An 8,743-nucleotide genomic window follows, 5' to 3' on the forward strand; every position below is an offset into this window, starting at 1 on the left:
AAAAACTTCTTTATAATTCTTCCTCACAAAGTAGTTTTTGCACTAAGCATCTAAATACAACCTCTTTAGCCATTCATCTTTGGTAACTTCACATGATAGTAACCAAGTGTGGCCCATTTTTCCAGCATCTCGTGTCAATAGAACTTGATCTATATCGCCTCTTGGCTATTAGAGCTTCTACCATTCTTAGAACCATCTCTTCCTCCAATAGCAGATTTACTTTGAAAAGACATGCTTCAGGGATGCAGCCTTTTGATTTATCTTACTTTCATGTTAAAATAAAGAAACCGTCCTTTAATTCTTCATTCTCAACAACAACATGATCAAACCAGTCAAAGAGTTTTCACAATTTTTTCATTATAGTCTGTAAATTGCCATCTTCTTTCACCATTCACATAAAACATGACTGAAAAAATCTAATAAAGATTCCTAAATGTAAGAAACTTGGCTATTTTGGGATTAAAAATCCCATCAGAAATCACCTCATCCTTGGCTTTGATAGGTGATATACAACGCCTTCCCATCCCTTTTCTACTTTGCCATGAATTATCCCTCTATATTTGAGTGTTGCTTGCTTCCATCAACTTTTCCTAAGGATGGAGGTGTTTTAGGCTGGATGGTCCCATTGTCATGAATTATCCCTCTTATATCTCGAGCCCGGTGTGAAAATGCCCGAGACCTAAAAGCTCTGATACCACTTTAATGTGAGACAACTAACCATTTTCTCTAAAAGCTCGAACTGATTAAGTGTGGCGAATCAATCACTTTATCTCATAACGCAGGCCCCACATCCTAGCGCACTCCCCACATCTCATGAGTTAGGTCCTCGGTTGAACCCCCTCGTGGGCCCTACATCACATGGGTTCCACCTTACATCGCTGTGAAAATGCCCCTGCATTACATAGCACCTCTGCTGGAAGTATTTTCGTGTATGGATCTAACTACCCCACCTCCATGTTTATGGCAAGGGGAAATAATCTTGCAACTCATGATGGGCAAAGTACGTTTTCATCTAGATAGATCAACAATCTAACAAACATGAACTGAGGTGGTGACGATCCATTTGCTAATATCAAATGACATGACAAAGCTGGAAAGCGATATCCTTTTCTTCATATATTTCAAATTCATGCAGCTGAGGGTAATGATGTTTCTGATGAAGATCATTTGAATTTTAGTACATGTATTTTTAAAATATGTAGTGTGGAAACAATGATATTCTCCTACAACAGCATTAATTGCTGACTTTTCAGTATTTATCATAAAAGCTAACATGGTTATTATAAGTATTTGATAGTGATGAGTGGTAGAGAATATGAAGGGTTTTGATGCTCTCCGGGATTTGAATGTAGAGGCCGTTTCTAGCAAGATTTACATTCTCCAGTGTTAAAGGCCCGTTTGGCCAGGTGGACTGGAAGAGATTGGATGGTATTCGAAGTTAAATCCCAGGATTGGCCCGGCGTGCCAAATAGACTGGGTGATCTGATCCTAGGATATAGCAATCCCATGGATCTTAAGACAATCCACTGACAACACCATCATTACCTTTAAATCCCATCCAATCTACCCTAATCCATTCAAGTTTGCCTGGAACGTGTTTGGTTCGAGGGATTGGAAGGGATGGGAAGGTTTAATCCCGGGATTGGGATTGGCCGGGCGTGCCAAACAGACTCGATATAGCAATCCCGGTATATAGCAATCCCATGGATCTTTAGACAATCCACTGACAACACCATCATTACCTTGAAATCCATGCCATCCACCCCAATACCAATCAATCCCTTCCAATCCACCTGGCCAAACGGGCCCTAATGGTATCATGAAATCAATTTCAACCGAGATTGAGGGAGCTGAGGTGGTGATGTAGAGTGGGTCACAGACAATTTCATGGACAAGATGGACTAGAAAAGCTGAAAAGGCCTGATTGGAGACAGAGGTGATCTGGACCGTCAGAACTTAAAACGGACATATCTCGCAAACCGGAATGAGCTATCGGATGTACCATATATAATTTGGGGTAGGACAAGCTACTTTAGCCACCCAAGCCCACTACACCAGGTTGCAAACACCGAATTTGTGAAATACCATCAGATCGACAGTCAAATTTCTGTTTTATTTTCATTATTACTATTTATGGTAGGTTTTAGTTTGAGAATAACTCTTCATCCGTTGGGCTATAGGAGTTGCAACCAACATGAAAAGTGCTTAGAATGGTTAGGGGAACATCATGGTTCAGCCAAATAGGATACTTTACTATTTTTGGATGAAAACCATGCGCACTAATAGGAATCACTACCATCTAATAGTAAGTTTACTATTTATAGTAAGTCACAATTTCTAGGAGTTTTAGTTATAGTATGATTCTAAACGTCTCCCTAGGGTTCATAGCCTTATTTAAAGAGTGGTAAACTCGTTTTTCATTATCAATAAAGTTATTTCGAATTTTCTAGAATTAATTTCTATTTTTCCTCATGGATCTAAGGCATCTTTATGAGGAATTTAGAGAAACTCTGTGGATTCGGATTAGTTATCTTTGAGGAAGACGGTGCTTAACCTCTACACGTCCTTTCCTGTGTCAGTTTGGTATTAAAGCGAGGCTTTTCATCAGATTTATGGCTTCTAATGACAGGTCGGGCAACAATCTCATAGACGGTGCTCCATGAAATTATCCTTTGACCACGACGGCTTTTGAAGAAGCGCAGCGATAAAATCGGCAATTCATACAAGAGAATATGCAAGTCATGCAAGGGCTGTAGGATGCCCTCGACCACTTAACGGAGGCTGTAGGGCAACTCTGTGGTCATGATGGTAATCCGCCAGTACTTGCTGTTGGAACTTGTAATTGCCCTAATCACATGATACTTCCAACAATGAACCAAAGGATCATCCCTAAGGAGGGGGGATCCAACGATGAGGAGGTCGACGACATGATCTTCCAAAATCCCAGGCAGGGTGGCGATCAGATGGATCAGACAGATCGGGAATTTAGGATGAGGGGTGATCTTCTGAGCTTCAATGGCTAACTTCACGTTGAGGATTTCCTCAATTGGCTTTTTGAAGTTGAATGATTCTTCGATTACATGGAAATCCTTTAAATAAAGAAGGTCAAACTTGTGACCTACAAGTTGAAGGGCGGAGCTTCGGCTTGGTGGGAGCAACTACAACTCGCACGGACTAGATAAACAAAAGCACCAATCTGCACATGACAATGGATAAAGTAGCTGCTACGCGCACGATTCCTCCATAGTGACTACGATAAGGTATTACTCCAACAATACCAAAATTGTCTGCAGGGTAGATGATCGGTGAGAGATTATGTAGAAGAATTCTATCATTTGGCAACGCATAATGATTTGGTCGACACTGAATTGCAGCAAGTCGCCTGATTCAATGGTGAGTTACATATGGCGATATAGGATCGGGTCTAGATATAGTCCGTTTGGACGATGAATGATGCAAACAAGTTAGCTACCTGGGCGGAAACACAGCTTGAACGTCCTAACACATGGACCTATCTTACCACTAGGTTGCCATGACAGGTCCGCCCTAAGGATCTTCACAACCCAGAGGGAAAGTGCCTATAGGAGAGCGCACTCAACCTCTTATACACATGAACTGACATTAAGGAAGTGGGCAAGCTAGGCCCCAAAGAGGTGTATCGACTGTTGCTGGTCCGAGCAGGATTTCAAACCCTATGCTCAGCTAAGACCTGACAATTGTTATTGTTGTGGCCAACCGGGTCACCTATCAAATACTTATCCCCAATGACAAGTAGCGAACCTCGCCATCAATGATGGTAACGTTGAAAACGCCTATGAAGATCCAATTGTTGAGGAACTAGAGCACAGCGCAAAGGACAAGGCGGATGAGACAGGTTGGGTTTAGTAGGATCATGTTAAGTCGCTCGTCACGAGATGACTATTGTATATGCCAAAGAAAGAAGTACACGCACAAGGGCATACCATCTTCCAAACTAGGTGTACAATGAATCGAAAAGTTTGTAACATGATCATTGACAGTAGGAGCAGTGAGAACATCGTCTCTAAGGTCATAGTGGAAAAGTTGTAATTAAAGACAAAGTGCCATCCCTCTCCATATATGATCGGTTGGATTAAGAAGGTTAGCAAAACGAAAGTAACTGAACAGTGTACTATATCATTTTCGATTGGTAAATATTATAAAGACAGAGTAGTATGTGATGTAGTTGATGTGAAGGCCTGTCAAATATTACTCAGTCCACCATGATAATCCGATCGTGACACTACTCATAAAGGATGAGATAACATGTATATCTTCGTCAAGTACGGACGAAAAACCATATTAGCCCATATTGATCCAGAGGAGCTACCAAAAACTTTTAAAGTGGAGGGTCGTTCTCTCTTAACCATACGAGACTTCGTAGAGGAATCCAAAGAAACAGAATAAACATATGCATTAATTGTAAAAGGGAATGAATTCGAGCATACCATCATCCTTGAAAGACTAAAAGCCCTTGTTGCATGAATTTAAAGAAATTTGGCCTGATGACCTTCCCGATGGATTACCTCTCATGCGAGATATCCAACACCATATTGACCTTGTCTCTGGGTCCAGCTTACCTAATCGTCCTCATAATCGGATGAGTTCGAAGGAGTGCAAAATTCTGCATGGGCAAGTGAAGGAACTGATCCATAAGGATCTTATTTGAGAAAACATGAGCCCGTGTACCATACCATCTCTATTAACTCCTAAGAAAGATGAGAGTTGGCGTATGTGTGTCGATAGTCGGGCCATCAACAAAATCACCATAAAATATGGGTTTCTCACACCACGGCTGGATGATATGTTGGACATGTTTGAGGGCGTAAAATTATTCTCTAAATTGGATATAAGGAACGGCTACCATCATATTTGAATACGGCCGGGTGATCAGTGGAAATGGCTTTTAAGACCAAGGAAGGGTTGTACGAGTGGATGGTCATACCCTTCAGTCTTTCGAACATGCCTAGCACATTCATGTAGTTAATGAACCAAGTTCTGAAACCATTCATTGGGTAGTTCGTTGTGGTTTATTTCGATAATATTTGGATATGTAGTCAAGACGAAGCAATCCATATGGAACACCTCAAGAAGGTCCTTTAAGTGCTCACTGAAAATAAATTGTATCTCAAATTTTAAAAGTGCAGCATCATGATTGATAGCCTATTATTTTTAGGCTTTATTGTGATATTCACAGGCATTCGGGTGGACAAGGAAGAGGTGAAGGTAATCAGGGAACGGCCAGTTCCCGCAAACATCCATGAGGTATGGAGTTTTCATAAACTGGCAACATTCTATCGTTGGTTCGTGAAGAATTTTAGCACCATTGTGTCACCAATCATAGATTGCATAAAGAAGGGGCAGTTTTAGTTGACTGACGAAGCCGACAGGAGCTTTGCTGAAATTAAGCACTGGTTGTCCACAACCCTGGTTCTTATACTTCCCAACTTCGATAAACTATTTGAAATCGAATGTGATCCCTTACATGTTGGAATTAGGGGAGTTTTGTCTCAAGAAGGTAGGCCGGTAGCCTTCTATAGTGAGAAGCTTAATGATGCACGCAAAAAGTGGTCGATATATGAGCTCGAATTGTACGTAGTGGTCCAGTCACTGTGACATTGGCGATATTACTTGATTTAAATGGAGTTCATTATTTACATAGACCATCAAGATCTTAAATTTATTAATAGCCAAGCTAACGTGAATCATGTGCATGCTAGGTGGGTTTCATTTTTATAGGAATTCATGTTTGTACTAAAACATAAGTCTGGGTAGCAGAACAAAGTGGTTGATGCACTGAGTCATGGTGCAAGTTTGTTAGTCACTATGAGCAGTGAGGTTGTCAGGTTCGAGCACCTCAAGGACATATATGCCGATGACGATGACTTTAAGGACGCATGGGTTAGATGCCAAGAAGTCACCCCAGTGACCTACATGTGCAAGACAGGTTTTATAGGGAATCGATCATGCGTCCCCAAAAGCTCGCTGAGGGAGCAGATCATCCAAGAGCTACATGGAGGTGCCCTTAGTGGACACTTAGACAGGACAAGACGCAAGCTCTTGTTGAATAATGATACTACTGACCACAGTTAGTACGTGATGTGGGTAGAGCGATGCAGCATTATCATGTTTGTTAGGTCTTCAAGGGGCATTCTCAGAATACAGGCCTCTACACACTGTTACCTGTACTCGATGGCCCTTGGGAGGACCTATCAATAGACTTCGTGTTGGGTCTCCCATGAACACAGCGTGCTATGGATTCGATGTTCATGGTGGTAGATCGTTTCTTGAAAATGACACACTTCATCCCATGCAAGAAGACCCTCAACGCGACGCACGTGGTAAATTTATTCTTCAAAGAGGTAATGCGGCTACACGGGGTCCCTAAGACTATCACTTCTAACCGCGATACGAAGTTCATTAGCCACTTCTGACGGACTTTGTGGAACCGGTTTGGTACACGACTTTAGTTCAGCAGTGCCTACCACCTACAAACCGATGGACAAACTAAAGTTGTGAATCACACGTCGAGGAATCTCCTTCAATGTATTTCAAGAGAAGAGATGAAGTAGTGGGATTTAGCCTTGTCTCAAGTAGATTTTGCATTCAATAACATGGAGAACCCCTCGATAGGGAAGTCCTCGTTCCAGGTTACTTACGGCCAAGTGTCTCGCCACACACTTGACTTGGTCCCTTTGACCAAGCTCCTAGGCGTGAGCATTACAACAGAACATATGGTAGACAGGATTATGGGCATTCATGCGGAGGTCGAAGCCAAGTTACATGCCTCAACGACAAGTACAAGGAGCAAGCCGACAATCATAGGTGACAAAAATCTGTTCTAGGTGGGCGACCAAGTTATGGTCCCTCTACGTAAGAAGAGATTTCCGACCGGGACATACGTCAAATTGAAGAACAAGAGGATTGGGCTGGTACCGATCCTTTAAAAGATCAATGACAATGCATACGTTATTAATCTTCCGGATGACATGACTATCTCACGTACTTTCAACATCGCGGACCTGATCAAGTATCATGAACCAAAGTAGGATGTTCACAACCCCAAGTGTAGGGTTGAGATGTAGTAGTAATCTCGGTAAGACCAAGGTTGAATCCACAGGGATTGATCTTGTACGTTTCTGAAATTAACTAGAAAAAGATGTGAAACTAATTTTGAAGTGATTGAGAGAGTAATTATAAATTAAGTAATTAAAACTAAGAATTTAAAGGTGGGAACTAGGATACTAAGGATCCACTTGTAGTCATCAGGGAACCCTCTTGCTTGATTTAAGTAACACAATTAGAATTGGAGTCTTATCTCATACAATTGGAAAATATATCAATAAAACCAAATCTGAACTTTCATTGACCTAATTCTCAATGAAGGAGAACTATGATAATTGGCAGGGATTCCATTACCAAACCATGCCTAAAAGACAATGGCAAACAACAGGATTTACCAATCCTATAATCTCGAAGCAAGAGAATTGTGAAGATTATGAAGGATTCCACCACCCTACCATGCCTAAGGGACGATGGTGAACAATAGACTTGCTAATTTCACAATCTCAAATCAGGAAAAGAAGATACTCAAAGCTATTACAAATTTACTGTAATTTGAGTTACAATAAACCATTAAAAACTGAAAGTATTCCTTAAATATCAAGTTAGAATTCATTAAGTTCAACATAAACATGAATCAAAGCAATAGAAACATCTCATCATTCTACAAGCTTCACCTCTTAGCCCTAGCTAAGAGGTTTAGCCAACTATAGATATGATTGGATTTAAAACCTTAAAAGAAAGCATGAAAACAACTAAGGAAAAAGAAGAAGAAAAACTCTTGGCGACGACTTCTCCACCCTTTTGCTCCACTCCTTAAACCCTAGAAGATGCCCATGAACATCCTAAGGAGTCCTATTTATAGTTGTGGAACTCCAACTTTCGCTCCTAGTTGGAAAACTCTAAAAACCGTTTCAAATTTATGCAGTTTGTTAAAATAGACTTCACTCTCTACAGTTTCCCAAAATAGACTTCACTCTGCACAATTTCACAAAATGACCCAGAGTTTCAGAATATGCTTTTTCAAGACGATTTCAGGATTTATGTTCTTCACTTCAAATCTTTGATTCTCTTCATTCCTCACTTAGTTTTTTTGGATCTTTGGCATGTGAATTCTTCAATCTTGGTCTCCTAACATCCATCCCTTACCTTGGTAATTCTTGAGTATCAAATCCATGCTTTTAGCACCCTTTTCAATCCAAGCTCTTAAATTCACCTTGCAACACAAACATGAGTAAAATAGAACATTAAGCATTATCATGTTTATAAAACCAAGATATAAATGGGGGATGATATGTAATATTTGACCCTTAGCACAATCCTCAACCAACATTTTGCTAGTCCCAACCAAGATATGCGAAAATTTTTTCGAGAACCACAAGATAATTTCTATAAGCTCAAGTGGTTTAAAAAAACAATACAGATAATAGAATTCTAAAATACATCAATGTTGTGCATTACCTTCTCCTAAACTCTAGCACTCGGTAAGTTTCATAATCAAGTTCAAAGCCTTAATCCTCCAATTATAACAATTCCAAACATTGAGTTCCATGGGTGTATAATGATGTTTAAACTTATCACAATCAAAGGTTCAATTCGTCACTTTCATGGTAACATTGATAATTAAAAAAGCATTCAGGACAACCAAACTGTAAACCAAAAC

This window comes from Magnolia sinica, chromosome 4 (genome assembly GCF_029962835.1).
Source record: "Magnolia sinica isolate HGM2019 chromosome 4, MsV1, whole genome shotgun sequence".
In the NCBI taxonomy this organism is placed as follows: domain Eukaryota; kingdom Viridiplantae; phylum Streptophyta; class Magnoliopsida; order Magnoliales; family Magnoliaceae; genus Magnolia; species Magnolia sinica.